We start from the raw sequence: 25,202 nt of genomic DNA on the forward strand, positions 1-25,202 counted from the left end.
ACTAATAATGATCATCTAGTTCAGTTTGGTGTGCATTTCTCGTGCAATTAAACCGAACATGGCTCGTGCAATAACGACATTACAACGCTATTGAAGATGAAATCTTTCAGTTTAACGCCCCAGACAAATATCATTTTTCACTAAGAGTTCACATGATTTAAACTCCAATGCTCTCCCCTCCGGAAATCGAACTTAGGATCACGTTCACGGAAATTCACGTACACGGTGTTTGTCCATCACAAAGTTCATTTAATTGGAACAGGATTTTGAATCTGCAACCTTCCATGTATACGGTGTTTGTCCACCAGAAAGTTCACTTGATGGGAACAGGATTTTGAACCTGTGACCCCATACACCAGAGGTGAACGCTCTACCAATGAACCACCGACACCCTCAACCCCCGAGCTAAGATGGAACGAGAGAGAAACAATGAAATGAAATCTGAGTTTTACGTCGTACTCTTATGACTATTAGGCTAATGGGAAATCTTTAAGTTTTACGTCACACAGTTATGTCGGCTATGCTAATAGAGATGCTGATGATGAGAAATGGCGTTTTGTTTATATTTTACAAATAAAAATTTCATTAACAACCCTACAATATGATGTATGTTATTACTTATTAAAACAGTGGTTTCCAACCTGATGCGTGTGTCCGAAGGTTTGATTTTCATATTGACCAGTAGCTCACATCTTTTTTTCCTCCTCTTCCCTTCAAAGTGTATCTTATAAGGCAACTCATTCTTATAGACGGTCCAAAAAATTTTCTTTTCATTTTCCTGAACTTCAGTATGCTTGTTTTCATTGGAATAGGACGTAATATTGAGGTCTCAAATATTCAGTAATGATAATAATAATAATAATAATAATAATAATAATAATAATAATAATAATAATAATAATAATAATAACCATATAGTAGACAAATTTCATATGAGGACACATTGTATTAAAATCTGTAAAATCGCCCCTAGCCTTAGGCAAAAGTTACAAAATAGTTGGGATTGGAGAGAAGTGTCAGGATCATCAGGACATACAATCTGCATACGTACCTACAACTACCTAATGTTAAACGGAAAGTTTCCAGGCAAATTTCATGTAGAAAGCAGGGATACTGAACTCATAAGAGCCCTAAGAAAATTTGTTTTTAAGTATTCGTTATGCCGGCTAAGCTACAGAAGACGACGATGATGAGAATGAAAGAAATTTTGGAATGAAGAAAGTGGGAGGAAGCGAAACCAGGAGAAAACCTGGACACACGGTGATTGTTCAGCACAATGCCCACTAGGAGGGACCTGGGTGGAACAAGGTGAACCATTAAATTAACAACACTTCAGTAATAATAATAATAATAATAATAATAATAATAATAATAATAATAATTGATATTAACAACGGTATTAAAAGTTTTAAACTAATAATAAACTAACTTGTAGAATATGCTGATGTAATTATAAAAGCTTTGCTACCACAAAACATAAACAGGTCATAATTCGGTGAGCTCTGAAATACAAAGTAATAAAAAAACGTGTAAGAATCAGTCTACAGAGCAATTGTTACTTAAAGAATGGCATACGCTATTTCGAGAATCGAGGTAAGACGAGAAATATTTACGATATTTTTCGCCTCGTCTCGATTCTCATCTCCAAAGCGAGACGATACTTTGAGTTAGCCTAGTCCCGTGTCGAATGTAAAATGTTAAGTCTCATCCCCCATTTTGTTTGGTTTATTTTAGAATCAAGATGAGAAATTCCTCTTCTCATGGTCAACATTAAACTGAACCAAAATATTTTTTGCCTAATATCACGTTTCTGCTTGTAATAATATGAACTGAGCGATAATAAGTTTCTAATTTTTAATCTTCTACGAGATAATTATTATCTTTATTACTATTATTCCTGAAGATTTGATGGTTCAAGTACTGAAACATTCGAGTATTCAAATATGTGAATGTAATAAAACGTATGTCATTGCTGATCAATCATCATCAAAATTACTTAAGTAAATAAAAGAAAATGCCCGACGTGGATTCAACATAAGAACCTCCAGATTACTGGTTAAGTGCCCTGCCCGCTGAGTCACGATTATTACAATGTAAATGATTTGTCTTTAGTCTGGTTACTTTAGGTTTCTTTGCCTCCTTTTGCAAAGTTGTTATTTTTGTTCCTCTCAAAAATCTCTCGTATTTCTTTTATGATGATGATATAAGTTAATAATCTTTGGCAAAGTTTATATTAATAACATGAGTTGTTCTTAAACCTCTGCTTCACAAGTTTATTTCTTCTGCACACGAAACTACATATATGACAGATTTAATTCTCATACTCTGCATTTGTTTCAAAGCACTCACCATTACCTTGTCAAAGATATGTCCCCCACGAGACATTTGCCTTTTTTACTGTGAGGTACACTTGTAAACAAAAATGAAAACGATATATGTTGTTAGGGACCCTCTCGAGACAAAACTGGAAAGCGTGAGATCCCTGATTCGATCTCCATCCAAGTAAGTTTATAGTGGACAGTATCATGTCCGTGGGCTTTCTTGGAGTACTCCGTTTCTTCCCACTTTCTCATTCCACTAATTCTTCCGTCATCATTTACTTGCCTTAATCATTTGTCTTCCTTAAGCTAAAGGGCATAATCCTGGGACGTTAAACTGAAATAGACTATTTCATTTTGTTTTTTTTTCAAACTGGCGCTCCTCTTCATGAACCGTAAATACTGCAGTCCTATTAAAAGTGATATATTTTATACATTTCTGAAAAATGTATCATTCGTTAGTTCAGTAATATTTTACGTTGTATGAAAAAAAATTGTATTTGAATTCATTATTATGAAAAAAATGTTTTCAGTGCAGTGATTTTAGTGAAAGTGATATATTTTATACATTTCTGAATACGTATCATTCATTAGTTCAGTAATATTTTACCTTGTATGAAAAATCGTATTTGAAGTCATTATTAGTAGTATCTAATTTAAGTATGCGCTTTTCTTGAATTTGAAAACTAAAAGATTTAAATTAGTTAATTAATGAAATGCTTATGACGTTTACATAATCATCGCACTTTACTATTCATGCTCATCATTGAAACAATACATCCCATAACTTATGATTCGCTTGTGTTGATTTGTGTTTTAACGTCCTACAAAACAGCGATGCTATATGAGACGGAGATCTACTATTGTTAATTAACGTTGAATTCAAATCACAGAAGTTCACAGACGAAATCGAACCCTGGATCTCCTACGCTAAAGCAACTTGCGCTAACCGCATATTCACGAGGGATATCTCCTTTAACTTTTATATAAGGAGACTCAGTGGTAAATCATTTTGTACACTTCTATTGGTATGATATCAAATAAAATTGATGTCACCAATAAAAATCTAATTGAAGAGAGAGAGAGAGAGAGAGAGAGAGAGATAGAGCTATTAGGTTTGGATTTGATCTTGTACACTTGTTTGGAATTTTTACACTTTTAATAAAAGTAAAAGAAACGAAAAATCGTCTTAGACGTTCCTTAAGTAGAATAACTTCGACCAGGAAATCTTAATTTTGTGAAAAGGTAGGTAGCACCCCCTAGGCATTTGCATGGTATGTATGAGGAAGACCCAAAAAATCCTCATTCAAGGTGACTGGCCTAAAAAGAGTGTTACATTTTCGACCAAGTGCCACCACAGGGAATCGAACTCGGTACCGTTCGCACTGAAGGCACATCGTGCTTAAAGTTGTTACAGGAAATTGTTATTTATTATGGATATTCTCACTGCAATTCTCTGCAGTGCCTAGTTTCGAATTTATTGTTATACTGTGTTGAAGACAAGCAATGAAAGGGGGAGCGAAACGTATCATTCTCAAGCTCACGTAATCGTAAGCAAAAGAAACACTGACCTTTCCTATGTACAAAACAATAATATCCAAGAGTTTTGTTCTCAAAAAGATGTTAAAGTTATCACTATAATTCACAGGAATCTCCACCTACCGGTGTTTTGTTTCCTGTACTGAAAGTTATTTTGTTCAAGTGTCTAGTTATTTACAAATAATATGTATACTAATATTAGCATCTTATAGAATTAAAAGATTCTTATTTGATCATGGTGGGATGAAAGCATGAATTTCACAATAAGCTGTAGGTCTTTTCATCACAGCAAACGAACGAACAACAGGAATGAACATGAATTGTACGTCAACTGTTCTGTAAGGACTAAGGGTTCAATCACAGATCCCGTCAAGTGAACTTTGCGATGTACAAACATCGTGTGGGCATGGGTAACGTTTATGTTTCTATTCTAATAAACTTTTTCTTCTTATTCAAAGATCCACAAGATAGGTTATTTCTTATTTTAGAAAAATAACAAACATAAAAATAAAAAATACAGGAACGAACAAATTAGAAGTAAACAGGAGAACTAATGCTCACAGTTTTTCTTTGTTTACCACAATTCCCAATTAACATGAACTCGGATTGAGGCAGGAAACCCAAGCACCAGAAGTAATCAGTCTACCCAGGCACCATAGGGATGACGAGCGCACCTAAAATTATCACGGTAGGCTTGCAAATGAACTAAAATATGGTGATGAACTGTAATATGATTGAATTGGGTCTCTCCTAAATTCTACTGCCCATCTCCCTACATTTGGGGCTGACTGTTGCCAATCTACCATTGGGACTCAACCATTGATCCATCATGACCGTTAAAAAATTAAATTGTGATTACTCATCACTCTTTTACAAAAAGTTACGAATACTGTTAGCGAACTTTCCATTCTGATAATACCAAGGAGACACCAGTATGGCTAATGAGGTAATACATAAAATTACTAATATTTGGCGAACATGGGTCCATGATTAGCAACCAAAATTGGCATGTCCATGCTCCCTTTTAGAAAATTTTGTCCCAACTGGACCTGATTTAAAACATTAGTGGGTTACATTAGATGGTATTTGCAAAGATGTGATCTGCACAAGAGTAACATATAATCCTTTCTTAGAAAATTAATTACTTTCAAAACGAAAGTCTAACATTAAAAATGAATCGAATGACTCCATTAAAATATTGAAATCTATCACCATCATCACGTTCACCATCAGTACACGTTCACCATCATCATCTTTAAACATTAAAGCATATTTAGGGAGTCAGGTTCGATTCTCGGTGAGAAAGCATTGATTATTTTAAGGCATTAAGTTAATTCGTTCCTTTCTGCCGTGAAAACGATGTGCTATATACGTGAAATTCTTTTTTTTCATGCAAGGACTAGCTCAACTCTAAAATCATGAAGTACCAAATTCGATCCCAGCTCCCTACCAAAGTAGATTTTTTTACAATCAAAGTTAGTTTTCTGCTTCACTTTCACTCCTCCAATATAATAATAATAATAATAATAATAATAATAATAATAATAATAATAATAATAATAATAATAATAATAATGTGATGATGTATTTTTTAAATTTATTTTTATGTTTGTTATTTATGTTTTAATACCACTTTGATCCGGGTTCAATTCTCAATGATAGAGAGAGAGAGAGAGAGAAAGGGAGCATTGAACACTTGAAAGCATTATAGTGCTTCGAAATGAAGAGCTTCGAACAATGTACATATCATATGCTACGCTAAAATCAATACATGAAATTCTTTTTTTTTTCATGCAAGGATTAATTCAAGTCTAAATCGTGAAGTACTGGTCTTGCGTTCGATTTCAATGAGAGAGCTTTCAAAATGAAAGCATATTTATGGTTCAGGTTCGATTCTCGATGAGAAAGCATGGAATATTTTAAGACATTAAGTATGCTCTTCGGTTTCCCAGGAGAAACAAGTCGGGCAAAGACGAAGACCAATCAAATTGGAGTGCTTCGATTACTGAATATCAAAGAATTGGGGGTAAAGGTCTACCCTATGCTATGCAAAATAGCTATTCAATACACAACGAAAAGACGAAAATCAATCAATAAATTGGGAAGCTTCGATCGTGATAACTGAAAGGACTCTGATGAAGATCCGATAGCCGTCCAAGAGTATGAGCATAGCAACAACGTGCGCTTACGTTCTTCGCAGGAGGGAGTGGGGGTGATTTGGGGGTTCAAATCACTAGCCAATACACGACAAGAACACGAAAAAGGCATGTTTTATCTTCTTTCTACATCTGGTAGGCGTCCAAGACTATGAGCATAACAACAGCGCAGTTGATATCCCCGCGGATAGATGGCCGAGTCAGCAAAATTTTATCTTGTTTTCCTAGAAATCGATATCATTTCCTGGAATTGTGAGGCAAGTTTCGACAAGCCTTTAGTTGCTATGTTCATAGCCTTTTACGGCTATCACAGAAAATTTTGGTTTATTTGAACACCCGTCACCCCCTACTCCTCCTGGAAAGCCAAAGAGCATAAGCGATTGAGCCCCTTGGTCCTATTCCCACGGGATGACTGTAGATTATGAACTGAAAGGATGATATTCAAATGATGGAAGCTTCTCAGCAGATTGTTTGAAATTGGTCTTAGTTGCTAAGGTAAATATTATATGTCATGATTTTTTTAAAGCGTGTGATTAGACACAGTATATGAGTCTCAGAACGACACACATACCGATGCAAAATCGTGTTGATTAGCCCTTTGGCCCTATTCTCACAAAGTGTCTGTAGAAGACGTGATATTCAAATGATCAAAGCTTCTCACGAAATTGACTTAGTTGCTAAGGTAAATATTGTATTTCACAATTTTTTAAGACGTGTGACAAGAAACCATATATGAGTCTTATAACGAAACACATACCTATACACTCCTCCCCCAGACCTCCTGCGAATGGATTCCAATGATTGAGCATATTCTAATAGCGCAGGCTTCTCATAGCATATCATATTGTTTAAAACGTAGGATGTGAAATGTGTTATATGGATATTCACATGATGATGTCTGCTATGGCAAGTAAATCGATATCACTTCCTGTTTAGTTGTTATGTTCATAGCCCTTTACGGCTATACCACAGGAGCGCACGGAAAATGATGATTTGTGAGAACATCCTGTTGCTAGAAACAAGATAAAACATGCCTTTTAGGGTTACCGGATCTTCATCAGAGTCCTTTCAGTTATCACAATTGAAGCCTGCCAATTGATTGTGTTTTCAGCTTAAACTGTAGTGTGTGTTTTGTGCTTTCAGTTATTACGATTAAAGTCTACCAATTGATTGTGTTTACAACCTAAAACTGTAGTGTGTGTTTTGTGATAGTGGTCGTTCTTATTAAAATAGGTAAGTAAAATATATATATTTTCTTTCTTCATTTAGTTATAAAGGCAGTTGAAAGAACAAGTGTATTTATTCATAGTTCCGTTCATGTTCTAACATTAAAAAAAACACAGACACATATGTGAATGTGTTTTCTAGTCTCTTTCTTTCTCTTAGCACATTGAACTCCATCTTAAAATGGTTTAGTTTCAAGAGCAACAGATAAGATGCCATTGTCAAATGTTTTGATGATTCGTATTGCAACTAGATAACAGACTGACCTAGTTAAAAACACATACATATAAGTGAGCTTGTATGATGCTTCTGTTAGCTGTACGTTGATTTCTAAGAAAATGATAAGATGGAATTCTTGAATGTTTTCTGGCTCGCATTGCAATTGTATATTAGTTGACGCAAGAAGTGTCTGTAGACTTGGTGTTTTAATTTTGATAATATGATGTATACCTGTCTGTCTTTCTGCCTGTAAATGAAATCTTGTGAACAATGAAGAGTTTTACGTCCAACAATAAAGCCAACAAGGTCTGTCTGTCTTTCTATGTCGGCTATGCTAATGGAGACGGTGGTGATGCGTTGGTTTTAGTTTAGCGTGCCTTTCAGCAGCGAGGCTATATGAGACGTGGACCTACCGATTAACATGGAATCCGAACCACATGAGCTCCCCGCCGGGACGGCGGTGATGAGAATTAAATGAAATGCTGGAAAGGAAAGAGTTGGATTAAATTCACGTACACGGTGTTTGTCCACCACACTTTCATGTATACGGTGTTTGTCCACCACACAGTTCACTTGATGGGAACAGGGTATTGAACCTGTGGCCCCATACACCAGAGGTGAACGCTTTATCAGTGAACCACCGTCACCCCCAAATCCCCCCGAGCTAAGATCTAACGAGAGAAACAACAAAATGAAATCTGAATTTTACGTCCCAGTCTTATGACGATTAGGCTAATGGGAAATCTTTAAGTTTTACGATCCACAGTTATGTCGGCTATGCTAATGGAGACGTTTGTGATGAGTTGAGCTGATTTTAGTTTAGCGTCCCTTTCAGCAGCGAGGCTATATGAGACGTGGACCTATTGATTAACGTGGAATCCGAACCACATGAGCTCTCCGCCGGAACGGTGGTGATGAGAAATGAATGAAATGTTGGAAAGGAGAGTTGGATTAAATTCACGTATACTGTGTTTGTCCACCACAAAGTTCATTCTGATTGGAACAGAATTTTCAACCTACGATCTTTCATGTATACGGTGTTTGTCCACCACAAAGTTAACTTGATGGGAACAGGATATTGAACTTGTGGCCCCATACAACAGAGGTGAATGCTTTACCAGTGAACCACCTTCACCCCCAAATTCCCCGAGCTAAGATATAACGAGAGAAAGAAAGAAATGAAATCTGAATTTTACGTCCCACTCTTATGACGAATAGGCTAATGGGAAATCTTTAAGTTTTACGTCCCAGAGTTATGTCGGCTATGCTAATGGAGAGGGTGGTGAAGAGTTGTTGAGTTGATTTTAGTTTAGCGTCCCTTTCAGCAGCGAGGCTATATGAGACGTGGACCTACTGACTAACGTGGAATCCGAATCACATGAGCTCCCGCCGGGACGGTGGTGATGAGAAATGAATGAAATGTTGGAAAGGAAATAGTTGGATTAAATTCACGTACACGGTGTTTGTCCACCACAAAGTTCATTCTGATTGGAACAGGATTTTGAACCTACGATCTTTCATGTATACGGTGTTTGTCCACCACAAAGTTCACTTGATGGGAACAGAATATTGAACCTGTGGTCCCATACACCAGAGGTGAACACTTTACCAGTGAACCACCATCACCCCCAAATCCCCCCGAGCCAAGATCTAACGAGGGAAACAAAGAAATGAAATCTAAATTTTACGTCCCAGTTTATGACGATTAGGCTAATGGGAAATCTTTAAGTTTTACGTCCCACAGTTATGTCGGCTATGCTAATGGAGACGGTGGTGATGAGTTGTTGAGTTGATTTTAGTTTAGCGTCCCTTTCAGCAGCGAGGCTATATGAGACGTGGACCTACTGATTAACGTGGAATCCGAACCACATGAGCTCCCCGCCAGGACGGTGGTGATGAGAAATGAATGAAATGTTGGAAAGAAAAGAGTTGGATTAAATTCAAGTACACGGTGTTTGTCCACCACAAAGTTCATTCTGATTGGAACAGGATTTTGAGCCTACGATCTTTCTTGTATACGGTGTTTGTCCACCACAAAGTTCACTTGATGGGAACAGGATATTGAACCTGTGGCCCCATACACCAGAGGTGAACGCTTTACCAGTGAACCACCGTCACCCCCAAATCCCCCCGAGCTAAGATCTAACGAGAAAAACAAAGAAATGAAATCTGAATTTTATGTCCCACTCTTATGAGGATTAGGCTAATGGGAAATCTTTAAGTTTTACGTCCCACAGTTATGTCGGCTATGCTAATGGAGACGTTTGTGATGAGTTGAGCTGATTTTAGTTTAGCGTCCCTTTCAGCAGCGAGGCTATATGAGACGTGGACCTACTGATTAACGTGGAATCCGAACCACATGAGCTCTCCGCCGGAACGGTGGTGATGAGAAATGAATGAAATTTTGGAAAGGAGATTTGGATTAAATTCACGTATACTGTGTTTGTCCACCACAAAGTTCATTCTGATTGGAACAGAATTTTCAACCTACGATCTTTCATGTATACGGTGTTTGTCCACCACAAAGTTAACTTGATGGGAACAGGATATTGAACTTGTGGCCCCATACAACAGAGGTGAATGCTTTACCAGTGAACCACCGTCACCCCTAAATTCCCCGAGCTAAGATCTAACGAGAGAAAGAAAGAAATGAAATCTGAATTTTACGTCCCACTCTTATGACGAATAGGCTAATGGGAAATCTTTAAGTTTTACGTCCCAGAGTTATGTCGGCTATGCTAATGGAGAGGGTGGTGAAGAGTTGTTGAGTTGATTTTAGTTTAGCGTCCCTTTCAGCAGCGAGGCTATATGAGACGTGGACCTACTGACTAACGTGGAATCCGAATCACATGAGCTCCCGCCGGGACGGTGGTGATGAGAAATGAATGAAATGTTGGAAAGGAAATAGTTGGATTAAATTCACGTACACGGTGTTTGTCCACCACAAAGTTCATTCTGATTGGAACAGGATTTTGAACCTACGATCTTTCATGTATACGGTGTTTGTCCACCACAAAGTTCACTTGATGGGAACAGAATATTGAACCTGTGGTCCCATACACCAGAGGTGAACACTTTACCAGTGAACCACCATCACCCCCAAATCCCCCCGAGCCAAGATCTAACGAGGGAAACAAAGAAATGAAATCTAAATTTTACGTCCCAATTTATGACGATTAGGCTAATGGGAAATCTTTAAGTTTTACGTCCCACAGTTATGTCGGCTATGCTAATGGAGATGGTGGTGATGAGTTGTTGAGTTGATTTTAGTTTAGCGTCCCTTTCAGCAGCGAGGCTATATGAGACGTGGACCTACTGATTAACGTGGAATCCGAACCACATGAGCTCCCCGCCAGGACGGTGGTGATGAGAAATGAATGAAATGTTGGAAAGAAAAGAGTTGGATTAAATTCAAGTACACGGTGTTTGTCCACCACAAAGTTCATTCTGATTGGAACAGGATTTTGAGCCTACGATCTTTCTTGTATACGGTGTTTGTCCACCACAAAGTTCACTTGATGGGAACAGGATATTGAACCTGTGGCCCCATACACCAGAGGTGAACGCTTTACCAGTGAACCACCGTCACCCCCAAATCCCCCCGAGCTAAGATCTAACGAGAAAAACAAAGAAATGAAATCTGAATTTTATGTCCCACTCTTATGAGGATTAGGCTAATGGGAAATCTTTAAGTTTTACGTCCCACAGTTATGTCGGCTATGCTAATGGAGACGGTGATAATGAGAAATGAATGAAATGTTGGAAAGGAGATAGTTGGATTAAATTCACGTACACGATGTTTGTCCCCATAGTTTTCGGGGTCGCTGTGTTCAATGATGATACTCTGAACTTAATAACACATCATAATGGGGGGTTGATGTTTTGGGTGGTCTCCAGGGTTGATATCAAAACACGTAAAAATAATTTAAAATGAACAATAGTAGTGTCAAATACATAGTTTTCGGGGTCGCTGTGTTGAATAATAATACTCTGAACTGAATAACACATCATCTAAGGGGGTTGAAGTTGGGGGTCTTCAGGGTTGATGTCGAAACACGTAAAAATAATTTAAAATGAACAATAGTAGTGTCAAATACATAGTTTTCGGTGTCGCTGTGTTCAATGATGATACTCTGAACTCAATAACACATCATCTGAGGGGTTAAAGTTGGGGGGTCTCTAGGGGAATAAGTATAAAATTCAATTACAGATCGTTTATACATTAGATAATACACTTGAAGCAAACTGTGAACATACATTTGTTTCACTCCAAGAGAATACGAAAAAAAGCTACAATTCATTTTAACTACTTAAGAGGTATGCTATTTTTCCCTTGAAACTTCTGCTTTTTCCGTATAACGAATTGAAATTTATGTGTATATATACTGTTTATATTTATTTGGAATATGGTTATAAGTAACCAGTTGATTTCTTTTTTATTTTAGGTTGAATATAAATAAAGATTAGTGTATCAGACTTTCCTTATCCTTACCGATATTATTATTATTCCTTCGTCAAATACTTATATATAACCCTTTTTATTTATTTATTCGTATCTTCTCTTAAACACTTTTATTTATATTCCATTTTAAATAATACTTATATTCTCTATTCACTATTTGTATATACATATTGGAATTTTTTTGCATTACGTATATACATCTGGGGGTAAAATGGTAAACAAGTGTACGCAAGAGTTATTAAAAGAGATTACTGCATTTATTAATGACATAGAAGAAGCAGAAGAGGAAATCGCAATACATAAAGAGACGCAAGTTCTTCTAAAAGAAATAGATGCCGTAATCGGAATAGAAGAAGAAGTAGATCATCAGGGGAGGAAGAAAGAAGATGATGAAATGAAGAAAGGTACACAAAAGGAGGAAGAACTCTTAGAAGAAGAAGAAGAAGAAGAAGAAGAAGAAGAAGAAGAAGAGATGATCATCAATACCGAAGAAAAAGAAGAAGAAAGAGATGCAGCTATTGAAATTCAAATGGCAGAAGAAGAAGAAGAACAACTATTAGAAATATTGGAAAGTGCCGGTAATAGAATGATAAGAGAAGAAGAAGAAGAGGAAGCATCCGTCCGTATTGCCCAAATTAAAAAATGATTAGAAGAATGAACAAAAGAAGAAGAAGACGTCGAAGAAAGAACAAAAGAAGAAGAAGAAGAAGAAGAATTAAAATGAGAAACTTACAATGAGGAAGAGAAGACAGAATAAGATGGGTTCTATGAAAACTGAGCTAAAAAAATGGATTACCAATTTATTTCCTAATCCTGAAAAAGAAGAACATGAACATCAGCAAGAAGTAATATATCCATCAATTATGGAAATATTAGCTGAGGCTAATACAGAACATACAGAAATAGAAATTGAATTAGACGAAATAGAGAAAAGAATGGACGAGTTGCTATCCGTATTTGAAGCAGAACGAAACTCAAATGCACAAGTAGGATTTGGAAATAACAGCCGTAATGATGATGCAAACAATAGATTTCATATAATAGAAGAACGTAGAAGACAATTCAGAAGATACAATATGGCTGGTACAATGCTAAGATTCCGTTTAGCCCCCGTGCGTGCAGGTGATTTTTTTTTTACTGCAATTGAAACAAGTCTACGTGCTTTAATAGATTATTTGCTACGTGATGTGGACCAGCATGATTACGTAGGAATAAAAATCACAAATGAGAGAGAAGGATACTGCCCTTTTTGGTTATCGTTCAGAGAAGCAAGAAATCTCTCAGCAGAAGTTCTATGGACAAGTTATGAGAAAGTACTGCAAAGTAATGCGGCTTTTTTTATAAATGAAGATTGCATCGTAAATTTTCATCATGTACGCATGCCTAGAGGACAAGGTCCTTTGAAACAATATGTTATGAATACTGAAGAATATGTAAAGGCAAAACGTGGTATTATTACAATTAAGAATAAAGGCACAAGATGTTTAGCACATGCAATCGTAGTTGCCATAGGACTGAAAGAATACAAGGGAAGAAATCAAACTGAATACATTAGATATGTAAAAATCAAAGTAAATATTTCATAGAAAAAAGGCAGAAGAACTGTGTGAAGCTGCCGATGTAGATGTTAGTCATGGTGGTGGAATTTCTGAAATTCGTAAATTTCAGAATATTTAAAGGATTATAAAATCTCAGTGTATAGGGGATTTTCAGGAAGTGATGTTATGTTTGAAGCACCACCAAGTGATAACGAGAGAACTGCTTTAAATTTACTCTTCATAAATAACCACTACAACGTCATTGAAAGCTTGACAGCATGTATTAGCTGTAAGTTTTATTGTGAAAACTGTCATAAGAAATATGAAAAAAAGCATGAACATTTGAAACATTGTACAGCTGTATGTTACCGATGTCATCAGAACCCACCATGTGACTTTAAAGAAACCCATATTACTTGCAATGATTGTAATCGAGAATTTTATGGCCAGTCATGCTATGATTATCACAAGTCAGCGCCGTATCAAAATGAAAAGCCTTTATGTTCCATTGTGAAATGTTGTGCCCAGTGTTTGAAAATTTATGTAGTAAAACAGAAAGGTTCTCACGTATGTGGAGAAACTTATTGCAACATTTGCTATGCTATAGTACACCCCAATCATGAATGTTACATGAAAGTGAATGAAAGAAGAAAATCAAAAAAAGCCAATGAAAAAATTATCGTGGAGAAGAAAGCTATGATTGTGTTTTATGATATTGAATTCACACAAGATACGAAAATAGAAGAGGAGGACGCAAACATATATGAGCATATACCTAATGTCTTGGTTAGTCAGCATACATGTTACAGATGTTATGAAGACAACGACATCAAAAATAATTGTATCGTTTGTGGAAAACTAGAAAATATATTTGACGGAGAAAATGTAATAGAAGACTTTCTAAAACACCTTCAACAGCGACGTCCAAACATTAAATCAGTAACATGTGTGGCCCATAATTCTAAGGGATATGATGCACATATCATCATTAAGACCTTGGTTGAGAAGATGAATTGGACTCCAGAAGTAATCATGAATGGGGCAAAAATTCTATCTCTTAAAATAGGGAACGTAACATTCATTGATTCACTAAGCTTTCTCCCTATGCCCTTAAGTAAATTAAGTGGTGCATTTGGTCTTCAATCGTGCAAAGGATATTTCCCACACTTTTTGAATCGACGTGAGAACCAAACATATGAAGGTACACTTCCAGACATTAGATATTATGGAGCAGATACCATGAAAGTAAACGAAAGACGCAAGTTTCTCCAATGGTATACTGATCATCAAAACGATAACTTTAAAATGAAAGAAGAACACATCAAATATTGTGTACAGGATGTTGAAGTATTATATCAAGCATGTATTTCCTTTATGAATACATTTGATTCTGAAACAAATGTAATCCCTTACTGGAATGCATTACAATCGCCAGTGCATGTAATTTGGTATATCGTAGAAATTTCTTAAAGGAAAATACGATTGGTATCATACCAAAGAACGGGTATCGATGGAGAGATGTCCAGTCAATTGAAGCAGTACAATGGTTAGCTTGGGAAGAAAAAAACAAGAAACATCCAAATTACCAATGCTGCACGTAGTAAGGAAAAAACGAATTGCATCAATGAAAGTAGATGGTGTATGGACAGATCCCAATACAGGAAGAATACACGTGTGGAAATTGAGGGCGATTTTACACATGGCTGTATCTACTGCTACCCTAACAACAGAGATAAACCCATCTATAACAATGCTACAGATACCATGGAATTTCGATATGAAGCAACAAAGAAGAAAATTAAAAAAATTAAAAGATTTTGGCTGTGAAGTGCATGAAATATGGGGTTGTGAATTTAAAAAAACAATTGGCAGGAAATGAAGAGATGAAGCAGTATGTTAGTAATCATCCGTATACAAAGAAAACACCATTAAATCCTCGTGACGCTTTTTATGGAGGACGTGTGAATGCCATACGTTTGTATCATAAAGCACAAGAATCTGAAGGAGAAACCGTACAATGCAAAGATGTTATTTCGCTTTATTCATTTATCTCTAAGACTAAGAAGTTTCCAATTCGTCATCCTACTATCTATCTGCCTGGAGATTCAAATATTCTCACCATTGAAGAAGTTGAAGGATTAGTTAAACTAAGTATTCTTCCTCCAAAAATTCTCTTACACCCAGTTCTTCCTTACAAGTCAAATGATAGATTGATGTTTCCACTTTGTCGTACATGTTGTGATGAACTAAACCAGTCATCTTGTAATCACAACGATGAAGACCGAGTTCTACATGGTACATGGGTAGCAGATGAAGTAAGAAAAGCATTAGAAAAAGGATACAAAATTATAGATATTCATGAAATTGGGTCATATGATGTTGTTCAATATGATGTAGAAACAAAAAGTGGCGGCTTATTTGCAGAGTACATAAACACCTTCCTGAAAGCAAAAACGGAAGCTAGTGGATGGCCAGCATGGTGTGAAACAGATGAGCTAAAGCAGAAGTACATTCAGCAATTTTATGAAAAGGAAGGAATACGTCTGGATGAAAATAAAGTTCAACATAATCCAGCACTTAGAAGTTTAGCTAAATTAATGTTAAATTCATTTTGGGGAAAATTTGGACAACGTGAGAACATCGGTCATGTAAGCATTATTAATGATCCAAAGGAATTATATGAGAATTTAACATCTCATGATATAGACATTCATCAAATATTTCCAGTAAATGATGATATGGTATATGTATATCGGCAATACACAGATGAAGTTCCTGTTTCACTACCAACAGTAAGTGTCGTCATAGCCGCGTACACAACAGCACAAGCAAGATTATAATTGTACAAGTATTTAGATCAATTGCAAGAAAGGGTATTGTATTTTGATACACATTCAGTCATTTAGACGCAAAAACCTGATGAAACTACAATTCCAACTAGTGACGTTTTAGGCGATTTAACAAATGAAGTACTCGAGTATGGTAAAGAGGCCTATATTTCAGAATACGTCTCGGCTGGACCCAAGAACTATGGATTACGTATTTTTGATCCCAGTACGAAGAAGGAGTTTCAAGTATGCAAGATACGGGGCTTTTCATTAAACTATATATTTTCAAAACCCCTAAATTTTGATGTAATGAAGAAAATGATAGTAGATAGTGAAGAGGATGCGGAAGAAGAAGAGGAAGAATCTCGGTCCACTGAAGTCAAAATTACCAATGAGAAAAAAAAATTGCCGCAGGAAAGACCATACTATTGTCAGCATGCCCGAAACAAAAATTTATAAGATAAATTATATAAACGACGTAGAATACCAAATTCATATGATACTCTTCCATATGGCTACACTACTTCCAACAAAAGACGAAAAGAAATGTAATAAGGTCCTTATAAATATACGTATGAAGAAAGAATGATCATACTCTTTAACATGGACACGACGTGGAAACATCCCTTTTCATGTATTGCAGCCGGACCAAGTGGATGTGGAAAAACTTCCTTTGTAATACGATTCCTGTCCAATTTATCACGTATGGTTAATACATCGTTTCGTCATATTTATTGGTATTATGCAGAATGGCAAAATGCATACAGAGAAATTTCGACAAAAGTACAATTTATTGAAGGATTACCTCGAACAAAAGACTTTTTACCTGAAACTGGACCACATCTTATTATTATTGATGATCAAATGTGTGAAGTGAACCGCAAAGAGTTCTCATCATACAAATCTTAGTGTACTATTTATTACACAAAACATATTTAATCAGGGAAAAGGAAGCAGAGATATGAGCTTAAATTGTTCTTATCTCGTATTATTTAAAAATCCAAGAGATAAATCACAAATTAAACATTTGAGTTATCAACTAACTCCTGAGAATCTAAAATTTCTTCAAGAAAGTTTCAACGACGCAACAAAGTTACCATATGGATATTTCTTTATTGATTTAAAACAGGATACGTCAGATGAACTTCGTTTTCAAACAAATATCTTTACTGATGATATTTATAGTTACGTTTATGTTCCATCGAAATAGAAGAAGAAGATGTGTTTATAATGTTTGTTTGAAACTGTTTTTTCATTCTGACAATATGTCTCCAAAAGTAAAAAACGGAGATATTCTTCTTACGCTGAGCAAAGAAAATTCCAAATTATGTAAAGCTATAGTGGCCAATGCAGACTCTTCAGTGATTCGAAGTATTTGCGAATGTTGTTATAATGTATTAAAAGGAATGTACCTCTTATAAAGACACAGAAAGCAAGATTAAAGCGATACAAGAGGACGCTTCGATACCTTGTGAAGAAAGGAAACTCCATCCAAAAGAAGAAGAAGCATTTATTAGTGCAGCAGCAGGGTGGATTCCCACCGGCATTATTAGCTCTTATTTTAACTGGTGCATTATCAAGTTTACTATTCCGTTAGTACAATGGAACACGCAAAGAAGATGATTTTAGTTCCACCTGAAGTTCTGAATCGTATACAAACACCATAATCATCATCATCATCATCAGCCCTGGAGAAACGTGAATCTAATTTGGATCAAGAAATGCAAGAGATTTTACAGTTATCATCGCTTAGTGATGAAGAAAAGTGGAATCAGTATAATAACATTCTTCAAAAATATTTACATTTAATACGAAAACAAGAAGAAACTGTGACACTTTCAATTATGTCAACTAAATCAGAGAAGCCTGAAGTAGAAGAAGAAATATTATTATCTATACCCAAAATGTTTCGTAAAAGAGCTGAATTACTACTACATAGAATGAAACATGATGATAATATCACGTGGGATAATAAGGGAACTGTTTACATCAGAGGTGATAAACTAGAAGGATCTCACATTGTAGATTTAATTTCTGATGTGTCGCGACCCCGGAAACACACAAATCAACCGGGATGGGAGAAATTTTGTAATTATTTATCTTCTAATAACACACCTCAAGAACTTATTGGAAATCCAAAACGTTTGTCATATATTTTACGACGAACTAAAGCATCACCAACATCATCATTGTCAAGGGAAAAAATACCTCTGAAATCGTTTCCAGAAGACGAAGAAGAAGAATAAGAAGAAGAAGAAAAGGAGAAAGTAGTATCTCCTATAAGGAAAAGGAAACGTGCCTGTAAACGTCCAGTATGGTCAAGGTGGAAACCGTAAACAAACAGTTAAGCAAGATTTACTACAACCCTTCACATCCTGCCTCGTTTTCAACTGTTAGAAAATTGTGGATAGCTATAAAGAAGAAAATTCCTATACATTGTATAATAAGATGGTTACTGCAACAAACAACATATACGTTACACAAACCTGTACGTCGTCGTTTTAAAAAAGATTTCTATGTAGTGAATAACATTGATGATGAGTGGGAAAGTAATATTAATGATCTTCAATCTCTTCATAAATTTAATGATGGATATCGTTATATTCTTACAGTGATAGATGTGTTCAGTCGATATGCATGGGCTGTGCCATTAAAATCTAAAAGTACAAATGATGTCTTAAAAGCATTGCAAATTGTGTTCAAAGACATAAAAACAATTACATTCCGAACATAAAGGAAGTGAGTTTACTAATAAAACAATACAGAAGTACTTAGTGGACAACAAAATAAAACATATTACAACTAAAAATCCTGATATAAAAGCTAGTATTGTAGAACGTTATAACAGAACTCTAAAAGAAAAAAATGTGGAAGTATTTTACAAAGTATTCAACGTATAATTATTTAAATGTATTACCTTTTCTTGTGAAATCATACAATGAAGGTTATCATTCAAGCATAAAGATGTCACCTGCAAATGTTTCTCAAAATAACCTATTAAGAGTATGGCATAATCAATATGATAATAAAATAAAGAAGAAGAATCCAAATTTCTCAAAACATCTTAAGATTGGTGATACAGTACGAATTAGTAAAACTAAACGTACATTTGATAAAGGATATATGCAAAATTGGATTTGGGAAATATTTAAAGAGAAGAAGATAATACCAAGAGATCCACCTGTTTATGAAATTGAAGATTTAAACAAGGAACCACTGGATGAATTATTTTACAGAGAGGAATTATAACCTGTGACGTTATCAAAGACATTTTACATAGATAAAATCATACGTACAAGAAGAAAAGGCAGCAGAAAAGAATATCTTGTTCATTGGAAAGGATATCCTTCTTCTTTCGATTCGTGGATACCTGCATCATCCGTAAAGAAGATCGAGAAGTACAATGGAACCTGATGGAGATTTTTACGTTACGCTTCCCAGTAATGGTTCTATGGAATATTTTCCTGACAACACCTTAACATCATACACTACGAAACTTCATCAAAGAATGGAATTCCATGAAAAGTGGGAAGTGGCTATTGTTGAAATTCATTATCCTCATTCAATATTAAATATTAATGACGAAAATAATAAAATTTATTACAAACCTGCAAAAAGTGATGAATGGAAATTTATAACTATTCCTGTACGTTATTACACTGACATCAGAATTGATAAAGAAAATAAATACGTACAACAGATTCACAAATTTACATATTTATACTCGTGAGAGTAATACTTGTTTTATACGACGTCTTCATAAATACATAGATGTAGACGTTGCATTATCACCAAGTGTCAGTGCGATGTTGGGGTTTGATACAAGCGTTGATTTAAATGATATGCAACAAGGCCAAAGCATTCCAAATTTACGTTTAGGACTCCCATCTACTATGTATGTGTATTGTTATATAATTCAATCTGTATTTGTTGGAGATACAGTAGCACCATTATTACGTATCATAAATATGAATCCTGTGAATCATACATTTCTAAATAGTGTTATAGAAATTTTTAATCCTCCACATTATGTGCCTATAGAGAAGATGCATTTTGAACACATCAAAATAGATATAAGAGATAGTACAGGCTCTTCACTGGCATTCACTTTCGGAACTGTATGCGTTAAACTACATTTTCGACCAGTGCGTCAACATCGACAAATATGAATAATCCATATTTACAATATTATCAAAAACAAGCTCTTTCTGGAACTTGAAACGTTTATGTTGGTTCCCCTTATCAAGTTGGACATGGTATTGGAAGTTTCCTTGGAGGATTATTTCGTTCTGTCATGCCACTAGTAAAACAAGGAGCTAAAACAGTAGGAAAGGAATTATTAAAATCTGGAGCAAACGTTATTACTGATGTCATCATCGATAATCAACCTATTAACGAATCCTTTCATCAACGAATGGGTGAAGCGAGATCCGTCTTGCAAGACAAAGCAAAAAATAAACTGAAATCTATGCTAGGATCTGGATACCAACGAAGGAAAAGAAGAATTACACATCATTCCATCTTTAACCCTTCATCATTACACATCATCAAGCGCAAGAAGAAGAAGAAGGGCAAGAGGAAACGTACACAGAAAACAAAGAAAAATCAGTCTTACAAGAAGAGGAAGTTATCACACGATATCTTTGGTTAAATCATCAACATTATGGCTTTCTTACATCATCAATCCTGCGAGTGTGTAAAAAGTGAACTAGATATTTTTTCTACAAAACCAACGCAAACCAGTATATTGGATAATCATGTTGTTACATACAAACCAATCAGTTCACTAGCTGATAATGCTACTATAGAGTTTGTCATCCCAGGAACAAGTGATGAATACATAGATCTACCACATACCCTTCTTTATATCGAAGCTCAAATCGTTAAGCCTGATGGATCAGCATTTGGTGAAAGTGATAAAGCTGTGGCTCCTATTAAGGACTTTTTAAATTCTATGTTCAGTGAAGTGGAAGTGTATTTAAATAACAAACTGATTTCATTTCCATCTCATAATCATCCATATCGATCATACATTGAAAAACTGTTAAATTATGATGATTCTGCTAAAAATACTCATCTTCAATGAGCATTCTGGTTTCAAGATACTGCTGGACATATGGATGCAACATCTAGTGGTAATAGAGGTTTTCAACAACGTTATGAATTAACAAAAAAGTGCAAAATTCGACATGCTTGGACATCTTCATTATGATATTTTTAACCAAGATAAATTTTTAATCCAAGGATTAGAATTACGTCTCAAGTTAATTCCTGCAAAGCCAAACTTTTGTCTCATCGCTAGTGATGCGTCTGTTGAGGCTAAAGTGAATATTTTAGATGCTGCTTTACATATTAAAAATATTAATGTTAGTTCTACAATAAAACTATCACATAACAAGCATCTAAAATCAACAACAGCCAAATATCCTCTCACAAGAGTGCAAATGAAGTCATTCGTCATTCGAAAGGATCTTCAATCAAAACAATTGATAATTTATTTATGGGAGTATTACCAACTCGAGTGATTGTGGCGTTTACACAAAATGATGCCTATACAGGAACAGTAACTTCAAATCCATTTCATTTGAAACATTTTGACATCAATTTCTTCTCTCTATACATTGATGGAAAACCTGTACCTTCAAAACCATTACAACCAAATTTCGAAAACAACCTCTGTTTCCTCATATCATACCTTATTCTGTGGATCAGGCATTCACTTTTCCAATCATGGCAACAATATTCCTCGCCTTGACTTTCCTCAAGGATACACTATCTTTGTTTTCGACATCACTCAAGATGGAGAAGCCAGCGCTGTGCAGCATTGGAACCTTATACGTCACGGCTATGTTCGTATGGAAGTTCATTTTACGATGCCTCTACCAGCACCTATCTCCTGCATTGTGTATGGAGAATTCCAATCTCTCTTAGAAGTGGATCATCAGAGGAACATCATCATGGATTTTTAAAGGTACGTTATTTAAATATCATATCATATATGTACATGTCTGCATTTTTATACATGATGTCCTCTACACTAGACTTATTGAATGCTTTGCAAACTAATTCTTTATTTCACAATCATTTCGTTGGCGTATATGCAGCCAATGAATTACCAACACATGTTCCAATACCTGCAGCTATCATCATAAATACAGATCCCTCGAACAAACTTGGTACACACTGGATTTCCGTATATATTCATACTGATGGACGTGCCCACTACTTCGATACATTTGGATTTCCTCCATATGTAATGCAACATATTCAATTTCTACGTAGAAATTCCACTTCTTATACATTTAATAATAAACAAATTCAAAGTGTGAAATCATCCATATGTGGGCATTATTCATATCTTTTCCTATGCTTCAAAGCTAAAGAAAAGTCCCTAAATGAATTTCATTACACTTTCTCATCAACTCCAGAAAAAAATGATCGTCGCTTGCTGTATTTACTTTTACAGGTAATCATGTCTTCATTCTTCTTCTTCGTTTGTTTTGCTTACTTTCTTTTCATATTATTGCAGGTAGTCATTTCTTCTTCTTCTTCTTCTTTATTATAATGTGTTTGTATGTATTATCATTTGTTGTTCTATTTGTTCATGATTATAGATTTTTGTTAGTTTTTCAATTTTTTTCATTTCAGAGAGTAAAAATCGTCATCGTGTGTATGGACATCATCTTCATTGTACAGATTGACTTCTATCTACGTTTCATCACCATCATCAACAGCAGTAGTATCATCAATTGAACTGTGTATAGTCATCATCAGTGAACAGTATATGGCAGTTCTGAAGTTATCATCACATGAACAATGAAAAAAGTCTAACGTTCTTTTAAAAATGTACTATACTTACCGTCGTTTTAATTGTGTAAATAGTTTCATCAGCAATAAACACTTTGTATTCTTTTTCTCTATGAACACAAATGTTCTATTTCTTATTTTCTCCGTTTCCTAATAAATAAATGTGTTTTATGATCAGTTATGTAATTAAATACACATATCATAAAACATATTTTTAAGTCATTGAATTAATAAATTTCATAGTTTTTTTAAAAAAAAAGATTCTAAAACTGATTTTTAATTCAGTGATGTAATCACATATCTACATAATAATAATGAATTCAAATACTTAATCAGTTATTCTTTCGTAAATTAAATCAAGTATGTGAATTCAATATTATTATTATGATAGGACTTTCGTTTTTAAAATTTTGATATTAATTATTTTAGTTCCTTTTTTAAAAATTAAAAAAAGTTCTATCATACTTAAGACAAAGTTGTATAACAATAATAATAATAATAATTTCAAATACTAATTTTTTTATTTTAACATTCATTTCAAGAATTTGAATTCATTATGATTATTATTATTATTTTTATACGTATCACTTATAATATACGTAGAAAAAATGTTAGGACTTTTTTCTTATAAAAAACTGAAAAATCCTATCATATTGAGGTGTATGAAACGAACACAAAACACACACAAATAAAACATTTCACTTTTCACTATATATATTTTTATTACATTTGATATTATGTTGTTTAGCATACTTAAAAAAATAAAATCAATTTTCTTCTTCTTTATGAAGAGTCGTTCACTTCATTGAGTTTCGTTTTCCCCCCACCATGGCTGTGTCGATACACTATCAAATAAATCAGCCGTAATTGAATCTATGAGTTTTTGTTTGCAAAATAGTTTCATTTCCAATTTTAATCGTTCACCATCAATGCTCACATAACTGTTCTTATCAAGAGAGACACTTGAAAAACTGATGTTCATACCATTAATAATACTCTGTTCGTCTACACAGGTATGGATTCCGGCAAGTTCTCTGCATGTAAGACTTTGCGATTGTACATGATTACGAATAGTATCTGTACACAAGTCAAAATATTCACGTAGCACAACACTACAAACTTTACTATTTTTCACAGCATGTTCAATACACGGTAATATTTCGAAGAAATAAAGCCAATCACTTGAAGTTAGGTACACAGTGTTTCGAGGAGCATGAAGTGTTCCTTTCTTCTTTAACATCACTAATTTTTCACCCGTTAGTTTTCGCACCACCAGTTCGTTTTTTCGACCAAGAGATTTTATAAATGTAATTTCCACTTGAGAATTTAAATAGTCCGTAACAAATGGGGTTAAATGTACAAGTTTCTCCCACTCTGCCAAATTTAACTCCACTCCAAACACAATCCTTTGCCAACAAGAATCACTGGTTCAAATGTATCACTATCCAGTCCAATACAAATTAATTTGGTTTCCATTGAATTAAGTCCATATTCAACATTTAACAAGTACTCTTTCTTGGTATCCATAGTTGACGCACAAGCACTCAAAGACATGTTACTCCAGTCGCTGGTCAGCACAGAATAACGACACTATGCATACAGATGACTGCGCATGCATGAAGAGGAGGGGCGAAGAGGAAAATTCATGTTTCATCTTGTTTGTACATGCTACCATACACTTACGATGAGTAAACCTGTTCAGTAAATTCAAGGTCGTGCATGTTATGTCCAGATACATTAATCTTCATTCCTTTATATATTAAACAGACATTCCCACTTTGTAAATACGTTAATAATGCACCATTATCTGCTTCCAATTTTTCAGTACAACGTCCAGGTAAAAGCACTTTTTCGCCTCCTTCAAATGTCACACATGCCTTCCTACCATATACCGTTGTAATTATCTCACAGTTTACAATACGAAATGGTACTCCGATCTCCAAATCTCGCATTTTTGTAAATGGTACCATTGATTGCTTATTAAGCTTAGCTAATAAACTCATTGACGATGACATCTTTAAAATTTTTGTTGTTTCTTCCTTTGCAACAGCTGCTAACAGAATGATCTACACAAGAACATACGTTCCGCTTACGCTCTTCGCAGAAGGGGT

Source organism: Thermobia domestica, chromosome 4 (genome assembly GCF_964235325.1).
Source record: "Thermobia domestica chromosome 4, izTheDome1.hap1.1, whole genome shotgun sequence".
NCBI classification, from domain to species: domain Eukaryota; kingdom Metazoa; phylum Arthropoda; class Insecta; order Zygentoma; family Lepismatidae; genus Thermobia; species Thermobia domestica.